Here is a 13,250-nt window from a genome sequence, read left to right as displayed (position 1 = left end):
CTTTTGCCTTTTAGTAGGCCGTCATTGTAAATAAGAATTTGTTCTTAACTGACTTGCCTAGTTAAATAAAAAATAAACATTTTAAAAAACAACAGGGGAGAAGGCCTGGGTGTTATAGATGTGACCTACTCCTCCTAATTTATGCAATTTGTGGCTTTAGAGTAGGGAGAGCATTGGTTAGTGGAACACCTGGCAAAGTGGGACACTTAAGCTTTGTAATTGATATGTTTAAATGTGTACTATAACATAACGCCTGTGTGTTAGTGAGGAAGTATGTGATGATTAAAAAATGGGTATGGCGTCATCGTTGTGGGCGTGGCATCCCGTGTAATGACACGTGTCTCGAGGCATAATGGTAAGTAAATTGACATAGGGTTCTGAGGTAAATAATGTTAAGGTTATAAAACACTAAGAAAGGATTTTCAGTGTCTCATTAAGACGTATGTTGTAATGGGATGTAATTGTAAATCCAAATGACTGTAAATGGTTTTCTTACTACTCTCACGTTTTAGAATAGTGATATTGTGACAGTGTGCCAGTATGCCAATCGCCTACTGTCAAAATGGGACACCCCTCTAGGCCATTTTGATGCAGAAAAAAATATTTCCGGGGATTATGAATTACATGTTTTCTTAACAGAAATCTATTTTCTAAATAGGATCAAATGTTCAATTTCATTTTCCTCAAATCTGCAAATCAGCTAGCTTGCTAAAAAAAATTACATTAAACATCCTAGCAAGCTATATTCATAACTATAAAGGTATATGATGACTAAAATTTTTTATTTTGCTGTATTTGACTATGGTAACAATAAAACAGTCCTTGAAATGTTTGATAGGTAAGGTCTTTCTGGTTTCGTTCTACGAAATGTCCATTAGAGTGTGATGTTGAGCTGATAGGCCTAAATGAAGTTCATTTTATTTTATGAATAGGCTACACAATTACATATAGGCTACATCATATAATTATCATCAAGTAAATTATCCTTCTTAATGTTCCACAAAATTACATAAATAATGTTTTAATACATTTCATTAGTATGAATAACATTTTGAAATTACTCATATACTCTTTAATTTATTATTCTTTACGAGAAAGATTTGTGTCTCACTTTGCCAATCAAGGTGTCGCAATTTACCAGTATTGACTTAAAACATTTGGGCTCAGGACGGTTTGTGTTTGAAGAGTCCTCTGTGTTTAATATTATAATTTGTATGTATAGTGTAGTAGAGTTCTTAAGCTATTTAGAATTGTATCATTTTGGGGGTTAAGACAATGAGATGCTTCTGCGTAAGGTGTTCCGGAAAACGACTTTTCAGAAAGTGTCCCACTTTACCAATACTCACCCTATACACCCCGCCTTTACCCAATTTAATCTGGTTGAAAAGGGATTGGAGAACCATGGCGCTGTAGCTGCATGTTTGTTTATTCTATTGTTATTGGGGACTGGGAGGCTGTGTTTTCATGTCCTCAGCAAATACTGTACAGCTGTATGTAAATAAGACAGCACGAACTGCACATGGCCGAGGAACGAGCGATACGGGCCAATCGCTGACGTTCCTGCATCCTTCCCCGTAGCAACAAGATTACACATTCCGAAATCCTCCTGCCCAGGCTGCGCACTGAACAAAGGGAGGGTAGTCCTATAGGGTGACGTGTCTCTCTTGTAAGGCTACTGTAGGTCAGGCAATGGATTTTCTTCGAAATACGTTTCCATGCAATTGCTAAGATTATTATGTCGAATCATCAGTGATGTGCGTGAGCATGATGCTAGGTGGCATTTATTGGGACGACTCGTGTAGGTAGTTCTGCATGGTGGTCACTAGCTGGCACAGCCACAAAGGCATACAATCTGATTTTTTTTAACCTAACCCTAACCTTAACCACACTGCTAACCCTAATGCCTAAACCTAACCTTAAATTAAGACTAAAAAGTACATTTTTGTTTTCATTAATTTTGACGGAATAGCCTATTTTGACTTGCAGCTGGCCCATCAAGTGGAAATCGCTCAGATCTGCCCTCAGGGCAAGATTCATGACAATAAACGTCAACCTGCTATTACAGGTCTAGTCGGTAGCCTAATATGGAGCAGGTTCTGACCACGATTAACATTCCAGAGGTGGTTAGCCATTATCTTCATGACTTCTGTTTCTCAAAAGGTGCTGCTCTCATCTCTTTGTGACTCATGTCTGAGACGTTTAATTCCCTGGTTGTGATTGTGTTCTTATTAGCCTGAATGTTCAAACAAGTTTCTATATTATTCTTATGACCTTTACCTACTGGGGCTGAATTCACGTGTCTAATGTAGCTCAAGATATGGCTCATAAACACAACCTGAGGGGCCATGCAGCGCATTGCTGTTTTTGATTAGGCTACATGTTCAAAACAACATTGTGGAACATTGTCTAGTTGTATCAGAAGTATTTAATTTAAATTAACGGAATTAGTTTGAACAGGTTGACGAGTCTATAGGCTATATTGTGCGTGACCATGGCGCCTTTTTAAAACGTGTTATTCTTCATATGCCTCAGTGGAGATAGGTATTCCGTTAGTTTAAAAGCGCCACATTTGTGATTCCGTTTAATTATGCCGCTGCTGAATTGTGCGTCTGAGCCGCCAGTAATGGGGTAAGTCAGGCAGGTCACGTCAAAGAATAGGACCGAAATCAATTCTCCAGCTTTATGCAAATAGGGTGTCACAGAGGTCAGGGCGGGCGCGTGGCTTGTGCCTCCAAAGGCACACGCTTCAAACTTCCAATTCCAACAAAGGCAGAAAGTAAAAGAATTGGGAATGTCCCCCTTCGACCCCCAACACATATACAAATACACGCCCCTCGCCCCTCCATACCGCAATCCTTCTCGCGCTCTAACTTTTTTTTGTCTCCTATCCCCAAAGGACGAAAAAAAATCCAATAACAATCAACGCTCCCCGGAGACAACAGACCGGTTGGGCGACACCGCACAACGGCTGGGGGATGTGTGTGTTCGTGCGTGCATGCGTGCGTGCGTGCGTTTGTGGGTGTGCGCCTTGAGCATATTCCAAATGAGTTTGCTGCGGAGTACAAGACAATGTCTGTTTCTGCATGGGACATGCTTATTTTTCATAACGATATTATCTGATGTCTATTTTAAATCAGCGGTGACAAGTTATAGGCTAAAGAAAAGAAGACCTATAAGAAAACAGGTCAAAAATTATTATTTTGCCTGAGTTGACAGGCCTAATATCTATATCAAAGCTGGAAATGGGGACGTTGCAATAACATATCCTATTGACTTTTATTTCAGGAACGTATAGAATTGCGACAATATGCATACACAAAATGTTGGTGTTAAGTCCAAAAGAGGCTACAAAACATTAATCAATGCAACTGACTTCTTAGATTTATGTGCATTGTTTAAGAGCCAACCTTTACCTCTCTCCATAGTTTACAGGAAGATGATTGGTCAGGAAGATGATTGGTCTGTGACCGTTGCCGTTGATTGATTTCAACCGTTTTTGTTGGCCTTTACAATATAACCCTGATGCAGATAGCCCTGCTGCTATTCCCAATGTATCACTAATAATATTTAGTTTTAGAAGGGTGGGGGTGGGGTGGGTCTGTATATGTGATGTGCTTTTGCGCCAGATTGTGGGCATGTGATGGAAATGGTTAATTTCGCTGACAGTGACATGACAGACTGTTTCTATTGTTGAGTCGAGACGTTTGATAGTGGGGGTATTGGTTCTGGGCAGTTTGCCACAACGATGAAGCAGAGTTGATGACGACTATTAAAATAATTAGGATACCCTTCACACCAGGGACTGAACAAATCATATGGAGTTATTTTGTGTGGAGTTATTTGGCGTTTTTTTCTCATATTGTTGAATCACACATTTTTTTATGAAATTAACATGTTCAAATAGTTGAATGCCCCATGACGCCTAAGTGTAGGCTAAGGTGCATTTGGGCAGAGCATTGAACACTGATCTGCTTAGATTCACTGGTGCTGTGCCTCGTCTGCTCTGCTTCTTTTCCTCCAAACTGACACAAACCTGACTCCCCACAGGCACTTTTCCCCTCCTTTTGATTCGTGCGTTTCGATGAATGGACGGACGGCTGTGGCACGTGTGTGTTGAATAGAGTCTCAGAGGACATGGGAAGATAAAGGCTGGATAAGGGTGGTATGGCTCTGTGTAATCTACATAATGGCTAGGAACCGTCAAGGACGGGGCAAGTGGTCGGGGGGGGCTAGGCAATGGGGGAGGCTGACATCTGCCGCTGTGCTCCTCAGAGACTCCCGGTGGATCATGTTGCCGGGCCTTTCTATTGACGGCTGGATTGCTGCCATCTGCGTCCTAACTGACGCACAATGACAGCTTGGGGGCTTTATAAAGACCAAGACAAACGAAAGAGGGCCAGTGTGGACAAGTACTGCAGAGAGAAGAGGACGCATTACGATTACGCACGCCTCTTTACAATCCCTGGCCTCGACTTTAACAGTGAAGACGTATTGAGGTTGAAGATAACGCGTCGAGTGTGCTTTCTGACAGTCACCATGCCAAAGGGTTTCCTTATAAAACGTTCTAAAAAGGCTGGTCCTGTTTCATACAGGATGCGCGAGGAGGACTTGGCGCTGGTCGCCAACTGTTCACCGCTAGTCGAGAATGCCCCGGCTCATGCACAGCCCTCGGTGTGCCACAACTTTATCAGAGTTCAGAGCCGGGTTATTTTTGGTGGAATGTCAGAGTCTCACTGCGCGCCCTCGCTGAGCCCGACCCGACCTGACAGCGAGGGATATCAGTACCCGCCAGCGGACTCCGCTCATCAAATGCTCAGCTCTCTTTCTCCTGCTCCAGCAGATACCTTTCCAGAGGCAAATTTGGGAAGCTTTGCCATTGATGGCTCCCCAGTGTCGCCGTCTCTTCCGGAGATGACCACCAGACTGGACACCATGTGCGGGAATGCTAAATATGCAGCAGTGAAGCGGCCTGCCTTCTCCAACGCCAGATCTCCAAATACTAATTCTAAAAAGCGCAAGTCCTCAAGCTCCCCAAACCAAGAGAAGAAGTCCAGCGTCCGACATGAGGTAACCACATCTCCCGTCCTCGGGTTGCGCATTACGGAGGAGGCAGAGGATGAGGTGAAGCAGCGCTCCAACACCAGTAGTCCGCTCGGAGAGTTTATCTGTCAGCTTTGCAAGGAGCGGTACGCGGACCCTCTAACTTTGGCCTTCCACAAGTGCTCTCGCATCGTCCGAGTCGAATATCGCTGCGACGAGTGTGACAAAGTGTTTAGTTGTCCCGCTAACCTGGCCTCCCACCGACGTTGGCACAAGCCAAAGGGTTTCCAAGTGGAGAGAGTCTCGTCACAAAGAGAGGAGAGCCGACCTCATACACCAACAGCCAGATATACACTCCCACCCTCCACGCCACCCTCAGACTCGGGCTCGGATGAAGAAATGATGTTCAGCTGCCCTCAGTGCTCAAAGAAATTCAGAAAACAAGCGTACCTTAGGAAACACCTGGCCTTGCACAACAGGAAAGCAGCTAGTCATCCCCAGAATCAGACTCCTTCCTCTCCTTTGGCCATAGTCACAGACCAACAACACAGCTGCCAGCTCGAGTCCGGCCGGGAATCACCCCAGCCCTCCGCAAAATACGCAGGGACCGAGCGTATCACAAAGGTGACAGGAGAGGTGTTTCCGTGTCGATTTTGTGGGGATAATTTCTTCTCCTCCCCTGGCCTCACCAGACACATCAACAAGTATCACCCAACGGAGTGCAGACAGGTGATAGTTTTGTCCCAAACTATTTAATGACCTCAGGCTTTTGCTTCGGCATTAATGACTTCATTCCGTTTGGAAAGAGTTATTGTAAACATTTGTTCCTCCTGAATAGTCTACTTTTGTGTAAATGTTTTCTCTTTTTCTTTTTTTACAAATGTATATTTATCTATAGTCGATTATTTATTTGATATTTATTGATTTGTTAATTTAATAATGTGCTTGTTTATTTATTTATCTGCCCAGATTTGTATTAATCATGTTGCTTTTGACTAGGTTGATGTGAGCAATGACATAAAAAACAATTACGCATTGCCTCAAATGACCTCTGACCAAATGTGTATACTTTTCCTTGAAACACAATACTATCATGCCAACTTCTTCCTAAAATAATAAAGTATAAATCTACTCTGCAATTGTCTATTTATTATATAAAATATCTTATTGTGTTTACTTTTTGTTAGGCTACATCCATTTCTGCAACATCTACTTTCCATACATGCCAACACCAAATATGCCCTTGATTTAGAGTTGATGGATCAGGTCTACTTGTGATATGATAGATAGACAATTGAATAACATGGTCAATGCCCATGTCCCCATTTGATATAGAATGGGCCCAACCGACAAATCCATTTCCAACTTTAAGCATCGACCTTGACAGTGGTCATTAGGTTCAAGTTCAGGGGAAGCGGGGTAAGGTGCAATATGATAAAGGTTTGTCTTTAGTTCAGCCTAGTCTTATAGACTAGAAACAACATAGTAAACGTAATCCTGGACACTAAAATGTATATGATACTGTATCATACTAAATGGAGTGTCTCGTATTTACGAACAGAATAATACGAAATGCTCTGAGACCAGGTTGCAGCGTTCTACAGACAGAAGGGGCATTCTTATGGTAAAAAAAAAAGTCAGGAATAAGTATTTTGGCTATATTTACGAAAATACGCATGTTTTCATAAAACGTAGTGATTAGCCTATTATCCATTTGAAAATGTAGCCACATTACCATTTCAAATATGTTGGAAATCTGGCACATAAGTAGGTCCTACTTTTTTAACGCTATTCCAAAATAAATGTAAATGGTTGGAATTAAAATGGCTCTTTATAAAAAGCCAGGGAAGAGTCCTTCATCCATTTTGGCCACAAGAGATCCTCTCATATCAACTGAAAACAATTGTTGTAAGCTACACTGGTATCATCCCGCGCCCTTGTGGTACAACAAATAATTGCTGCTGCTTGCTTTACGCCCCAAAAAAGGGAATTCCCCCTCTCCCTGAGTAGCCTGGATACCAGTCTTTTTAGCTAACATTCCACTCCTGTCATTTGCCAAAAGCAAAGACTACTCCTTGAGCATAGTGGAGTAGAATTGAATGCATGGAATCAAATGAATGGTCAAAGAAGTGTTGAGAATAAATAAATCCTGATGAAGCACTGATGTTTTCCAGTAGCTTTCTGTACCATTACCTCCATGCTGAAGGTTTCATTTCTTTCCAGAGACAATCGGGTAAATGCTTAGCTACTTGTTTGTATTCATGAATATTTGACAGATGCCTTAATTACAAGTGTTTGTAATGAAACTGGTAATTGTTGTGAAGATAAAGTAGTAATGGCATGAAGTAATGTTCCCCTGGGAAAAAGGAAGTTCCTCTAAGTCTAGCAATACAATATATAATTGTGCCGCCATCAGAAAGTGCTCAAGGTTCCCCACTATGACCCTTTTGGTGGCCACGGCATCAGTAGCATTAGAGGTTGTTACAATAAGAGATTACTGGTTTGATCATGTTTTCATGATACTCTGGTACTCTTCTCTGCGGTGTGTGTGTGTTTAGCCTGGAGTGCAAGATGGAACGTCAACCATCACTAACATACAGGCAGTGACTGGAAAGGTCAAGACTCCCCATAACCCTATGAGCACTCACTTAGCCTACATACTCACCTACAATATTTTACTTTTACATGGAAGAATGACTTCAGAATCCAGTATTTACAATCCACACGGTCATAAAACCTCTCACACTGTTGTGTTTGCATGTCTACTGTACGACCATCATCATTCATGATCTGTTATGCAGGCTCAACAAGCCAGTTCCTGCTTTCCTGGTAATCTATTTCATGGAATGTGTGCTGGAAGCTTGAAAATGCTTGTCTGGGGTCGACTCTACTTCAACCCCCCCCCCCCTGTTTGCATTGGGGGCAGTCACAAAACCCTCTCCAATGTTTTACAACAAGAGTGTCCCACTGTGTCACCTACTTTCTATTTTTCTCCTCTGTACTCTCCCCATCTTTCTCTTTCTCCCTCCCACTTTTTCATCATTATCATGAGCCTTGTTGACTTACTGCTGCCACTCATTGAGTCTGAGTAGGGAGCTCCAGTGGAGGCCAGGCATCCAGTCTCCTGCATCCTCAAAATCTTCAGAGGTTTAGACCATCTGAGCGTCCTGGGTCCTGCGTACCATCCGGTAGGTGTCTTCCAGCCTTAACTCATTACTCAGGCCGACCACCCCTGCTTGATTTCTCATCATAGCACTTCAATGGATGTAAATAACCTATAGTACATAACCTAGAGTTGAAGTTGAAAGTTTACATATGCCTTAGCCAAATACATTTAAACTCAGTTTTTCACAATTCCTGACATTCAATCCGAGTAAAAATTCCCTGTTTTAGGTCAGTTAGGATCACCACTTTATTTTAAGAATGTGAAATGTCAGAATAATAGTAGATAATGATTTATTTCAGCTTTTATTTCTTTCATCACATTTCCAGTGGGTCAGAAGTTTACATACACTCAATTAGTATTTGGTAGAATTGCTTTTAAATTGTTTAACTTGGGTCAAACGTTTCAGGTAGCCTTCCACAAACTTCCCACGATAAGTTGGGTGAATTTTGGCCCATTCCTCCTGACAGAGCTGGTTTAACTGAGTCAGGTTTGTAGGCCTCCTTGCTCGTACACGCTTTTTCAGTTCTGCCAACAAATTTTAGGATTGAGGTCAGGGCTTTGTTATGGCCACTCCAATACCTTGACTTTGTTGTCCTTCAGCCATTTTGCCATAACCTTGGAAGGATGCTTGGGGTCATTGTCCATTTGGAAGACCCATTTGTGACCAAGCTTTAACTTCCTGACTGATGTCTTGAGATGTTGCTTCAATATATACACATAATGTTCCCTCCTCATGATTTGATCTATTTTGTGAAGTGCACCAGTCCCTCCTACAGCAAAGCACCCCCACAACATGATGCTGCCATCCCTGTGCTTCACGGTTGGGATGGTGTTCTTCGGCTTGCAAGCCTCCCCCTTTTTCCTCCAAACATGACTATGGTCATTATGGCCAAACAGTTCTATTTTTGTTTCATCAGACCAGAGGACATTTCTCCAAAAAGTACGATCTTTGTCTCCATGTGCAGTTGCAAACCGTAGTCTGGCCTTTTTATGGCAGTTTTGGAGCAGTGGCTTCTTCCTTGCTGAGCAGCCTTTCAGGTTATGTCGATATAGTACTCATTTTACTGTGGATACAGATACTTTTGTACCCGTTCCCTCCAGTATCTTCACAAGGTCCTATGCTGTTGTACTGTGATTGATTTGCACTTTTCGCACCAAAGTACGTTCATCTGTAGGAGACAAAACCCGTCTCCTTCCTGAGCGGCATGACGTCTGTGTGATCCCATGATGTTTATACTTGCGTACTATTGTTTGTACAGATGAAGGTGGTACCTTCAGGTGTTTGGAAAAATCTCCCAAGGATGAACTAGACTTGTGGAGGTCTACAATTTGGTTTCTGAGGTTTTGGATGATTTCTTTTGATTTTCCCATGATGTCAAGAAAAGAGGCACTGAGTTTGAAGGTAGGTCTTGAAATACATCCACAGGTACACCTACAATTGACTAAAATTATGTCAATTAGCCTATCAGAAGCTTCTAAAGCCATGACATAATTTTCTGGAATTTTCCAAGCAGTTTAAAGGCACAGTCAACTTGGTGTATGTAAACTTCTGACCCACTGGAATTGTGATACAGTGACTTTTAAGTAAAATAATCTGTCTGTAAACAATGGCTGGAAAAATGACTTGTGTCATGCACAAAGTAGATGGCCTAACCGACTTGCCAAAACTATAGTTTGTTAACAAGAAATTTGTGGAGTGGTTCAAAAATGAGTTTTAATGACTCCAACCTAAGTGTATGTAAACTTCCGACTTCAACTGTATGAATACATCCCTATCTATACTGAACAAAAATATAAATGCAACACGTAAAGCGCTGGTCCCATGTTTCATGAGCTGAAATAAATGATCCCAGAAATGTTCCATACTCACAAACAGCTTATTTCTCTCAATTTGTTTACAGCCCTGTTGGTGAGCATTTTATCCTTTGGGATGGCAATCATGGGGCGATCCTGAGTGGCACAGCGGTCTAAGGTACTGCGGTGCTAGAGTTGTCACTACAGAACAGCGTTCGATCCCGGGCTGTATCACAACCGGCTGTGATCGGGAGTCCAATAGGGCACCCCAGCATTGTCCGGGTTAGGGGAAGGTTTGGCCGAGGTAGGTCATCATTTTAAATAATAATTTGTTCTTAACTGACATGCCTAATTAAATAAAGGTTAAATAAAAAATAAGATACTCCATCCACCTGACAGGTGTGGCCTATCAAGATGCTGATTAAACAGCATGATCATTCCACAGGTGCAACTTGTGCTGGAGACAATAAATGGACACTAAAATGTGCCGTTTTATCACATAACACAATGCCACAGATATCTCAAGTTTTGAGGGAGCATGGAATTGGCATGCTGACTGCAGGAGTGTCCACCAGAGCTGTTGTCAGAGAATTTGGCCCTTTTGTGGGGGAAAATCTCATCCTGATTCTGGGTGGGCCTGGCTCCCAAGTTGTTTGGCCTATGCACTCCCAGTACCACCCATGGCTGCATCCCTGCCCAGTCACGTGAAATCTATAGATTAGGGCCTAATGAATTCATTTCAATTGACTGATATCCTTATATGAACTGTAATTCAGCAAAATATTTGAAATTTTACAATGTACAAGAATTCAGACCCCTTGACTTCTTCCACATTTTGTTACGTTACAGCCTTATTCTAAAATGGATTAAATCATTTTTTCCCTCATCAATCTACACACAATACCACATAATGGCATCACAATACCCCATAATGACATCACAATACCCCATAATGACAAAGCAAAAACAGATTTTTAGAAATGTTTCTCCCATTCTTCTCTGCTGATCCTCACAAGCTCTGTCAGGTTGGATGGGGAGTGTCGCTGCACAGCTATTTTCAGGTCTCTCCAGAGATGTTTAGATCGGGTTCAAGTCCGGGCTCCGGCTGGGCCACTCAAAGACATTCAGAGACTTGTCCTGAAGCCACTCCTGCATTGTCTTAGCTGTGTGTTTAGGGTCGTTGTCTTGTTGGAAGGTGAACCTTCGCCCCATTCTGAGGTCCTGAGCGCTCTGGAGTAGGTTTTCATCAAGGATCTCTCTGTTCTTTGCTCCATTCATCTTTCCCTCGATCCTGACTAGTCTCCCAGTTCCCGCCACTGAAAAACATCCCCGCAGCATGATGCTGCCATCACCATGCTTCACCATAGGGATGTGCCAAGTTTCCTCCAGATATGATGCTTGGCATTCAGGCACAATAGTTCGTTCTTGGTTTCATCAGACCAGAGAATCTTGTTTCTAATGGACTGAGAGTCCTTTAGGTGCCTTTTTGGCAAACTCCCAAGTGGGCTGTCATGTGCCTTTTACTGAGGAGTGGCTTCTGTCTGGCCACCCTACCATAAAGGCCTGATTGGTGGCCTCCCAACTCCACAGAGGAACTCTGGAGCTCTGTCAGAGTGATCATCGGGTTCTTGGTCACCTCCCTGACCAAGGCCCTTCTCCCGATTGCTCAATTTGGCCGGGCGGCCAGCTCTAGGAGGGGTTTGGTGGTTCGGAACTTCTTCCATTTAAGAATGATGGAAGCCACTGTGTTCTTGGGGACCTTCAATGCTGCAGACATTTTTGGTACCCTTCCCCAGATCTGTGCCTCGTCACAATTCCTTCGAGGTCATGGCTTGGTTCTTGCTCTAACATGCACTGTCAACTGTGGGACCTTACATAGACAGGTGTGTGCCTTTCCAAATCATGTTAATTTACTACAGATGGACTCCAATCAAGTTGTAGAAACATCTCAATGATGACCAATCAAAACAGGATGCACCTGAGTTCAATTTCAAGTCTCATAGCAAATGGGCTGAATACTTGTGTAAATAAAGTATTTCTGTTTTCATTTTGAATACATTTGCAAAAATGTCTAAAAACCGGTTTTCGCTCTGTCATTATGGGGTAATGTGTGTAGATTGACTGATGATTTTTTTTATCAATTTTATAATAAGGCTGTAACATAACAAAATGTGCAAAAAGTCAAGGAGTCTGAATACTTTCAGAATGTAACCTTGTGTTCTGTAAATCTTTCATCACAGTTCAGTAACGTCATCCTTTCCTTGACATCTTTCTCCAAAATCTCCAGTCCATCATGTCCACCTGTCTCCAGTCCATCATGTCCACCTGCCTCCAGTCCATCATCCTCATGTTCACATTCCTTTTCATGTTTGCTGCCATTTTCCGAGAGATGTTCAATGAGCCTGACCCGGAGAGCTTCGCACCCTGTTCCAGCTGCTCACGCTGGATGACTGGGTTTTCATCTCCTCTACCCGCCAAGACCTCGGTGAGGAAACACTACTGTTTGTGTGAAGCATGGTCTAGAAGTTGGGCATCATCAGTCATCATCACCATGTAAATACCTCATTATGTACATTTTCTTGAATTTTTATGAAAGGTGCACCCACATTCTAATCTGCCCTGTCCTGTACATTGTGGTGGAATACTTCACTTTCCTCAAGTGAGTAAGCTTAGAAATGTTGCAACAAAGACACTACAGTATGTTTATTTTACATTGTGATTTTCCCTGCATAGTCTATTCATTGCTGTCCTTGTCGACAACTTCCAACTGACAATCAAGAAACGGATAACGTCAAAAGATCCAAAAGCTATTCAGACCATGACAAACAATAGGGCAAGACAGATACTGGAGTAGATTTAGCTGAACATTACATTCTTTCTCTATTCTTTTCTACTTTAGAGGACATAAACTCAGCAAAAAAGGAAACGTCCCTATTTCAGGACCCTGTCTTTCAAAGATAATTCATAAAAATCCAAATAACTTCACAGATCTTCATTGTAAAGGGTTTAAACACTGTTTCCCATGCTTGTTCAATGAACCATAAACAACTAATGAACATGCACCTGTGGAACGGTCGTTAACACACCAACAGCTTACAGACGGTAGGCAATTAAGGTCACAGTTAAGAAAACTTAGGACACTAAAGAGGCCTTTCTACTTACTCTGAAAAACACAAAAAGAAAGATGCCCAGGGTCCCTGCTCATCTGCGTAAACTTGCCTTAGGCATGCTGCAAGGAGGCATGAGGACT

General features: G+C 42.3%; 1 pseudogene; it reads left to right on the top strand.

Annotated features, from left to right (window-relative positions):
• The first annotated feature begins 4,350 nt into the window (after positions 1 to 4,350).
• On the top strand, positions 4,351 to 5,858 carry LOC139419582 (insulinoma-associated protein 1a pseudogene; annotated as a pseudogene).
• Positions 5,859 to 13,250: the final 7,392 nt, after the last annotated feature.

The sequence above is a fragment of the Oncorhynchus clarkii genome, chromosome 10 (assembly GCF_045791955.1).
Source record: "Oncorhynchus clarkii lewisi isolate Uvic-CL-2024 chromosome 10, UVic_Ocla_1.0, whole genome shotgun sequence".
Classification (NCBI taxonomy): Eukaryota; Metazoa; Chordata; class Actinopteri; order Salmoniformes; family Salmonidae; genus Oncorhynchus; species Oncorhynchus clarkii.
This window is presented reverse-complemented; position numbering and strand designations above follow the sequence as displayed.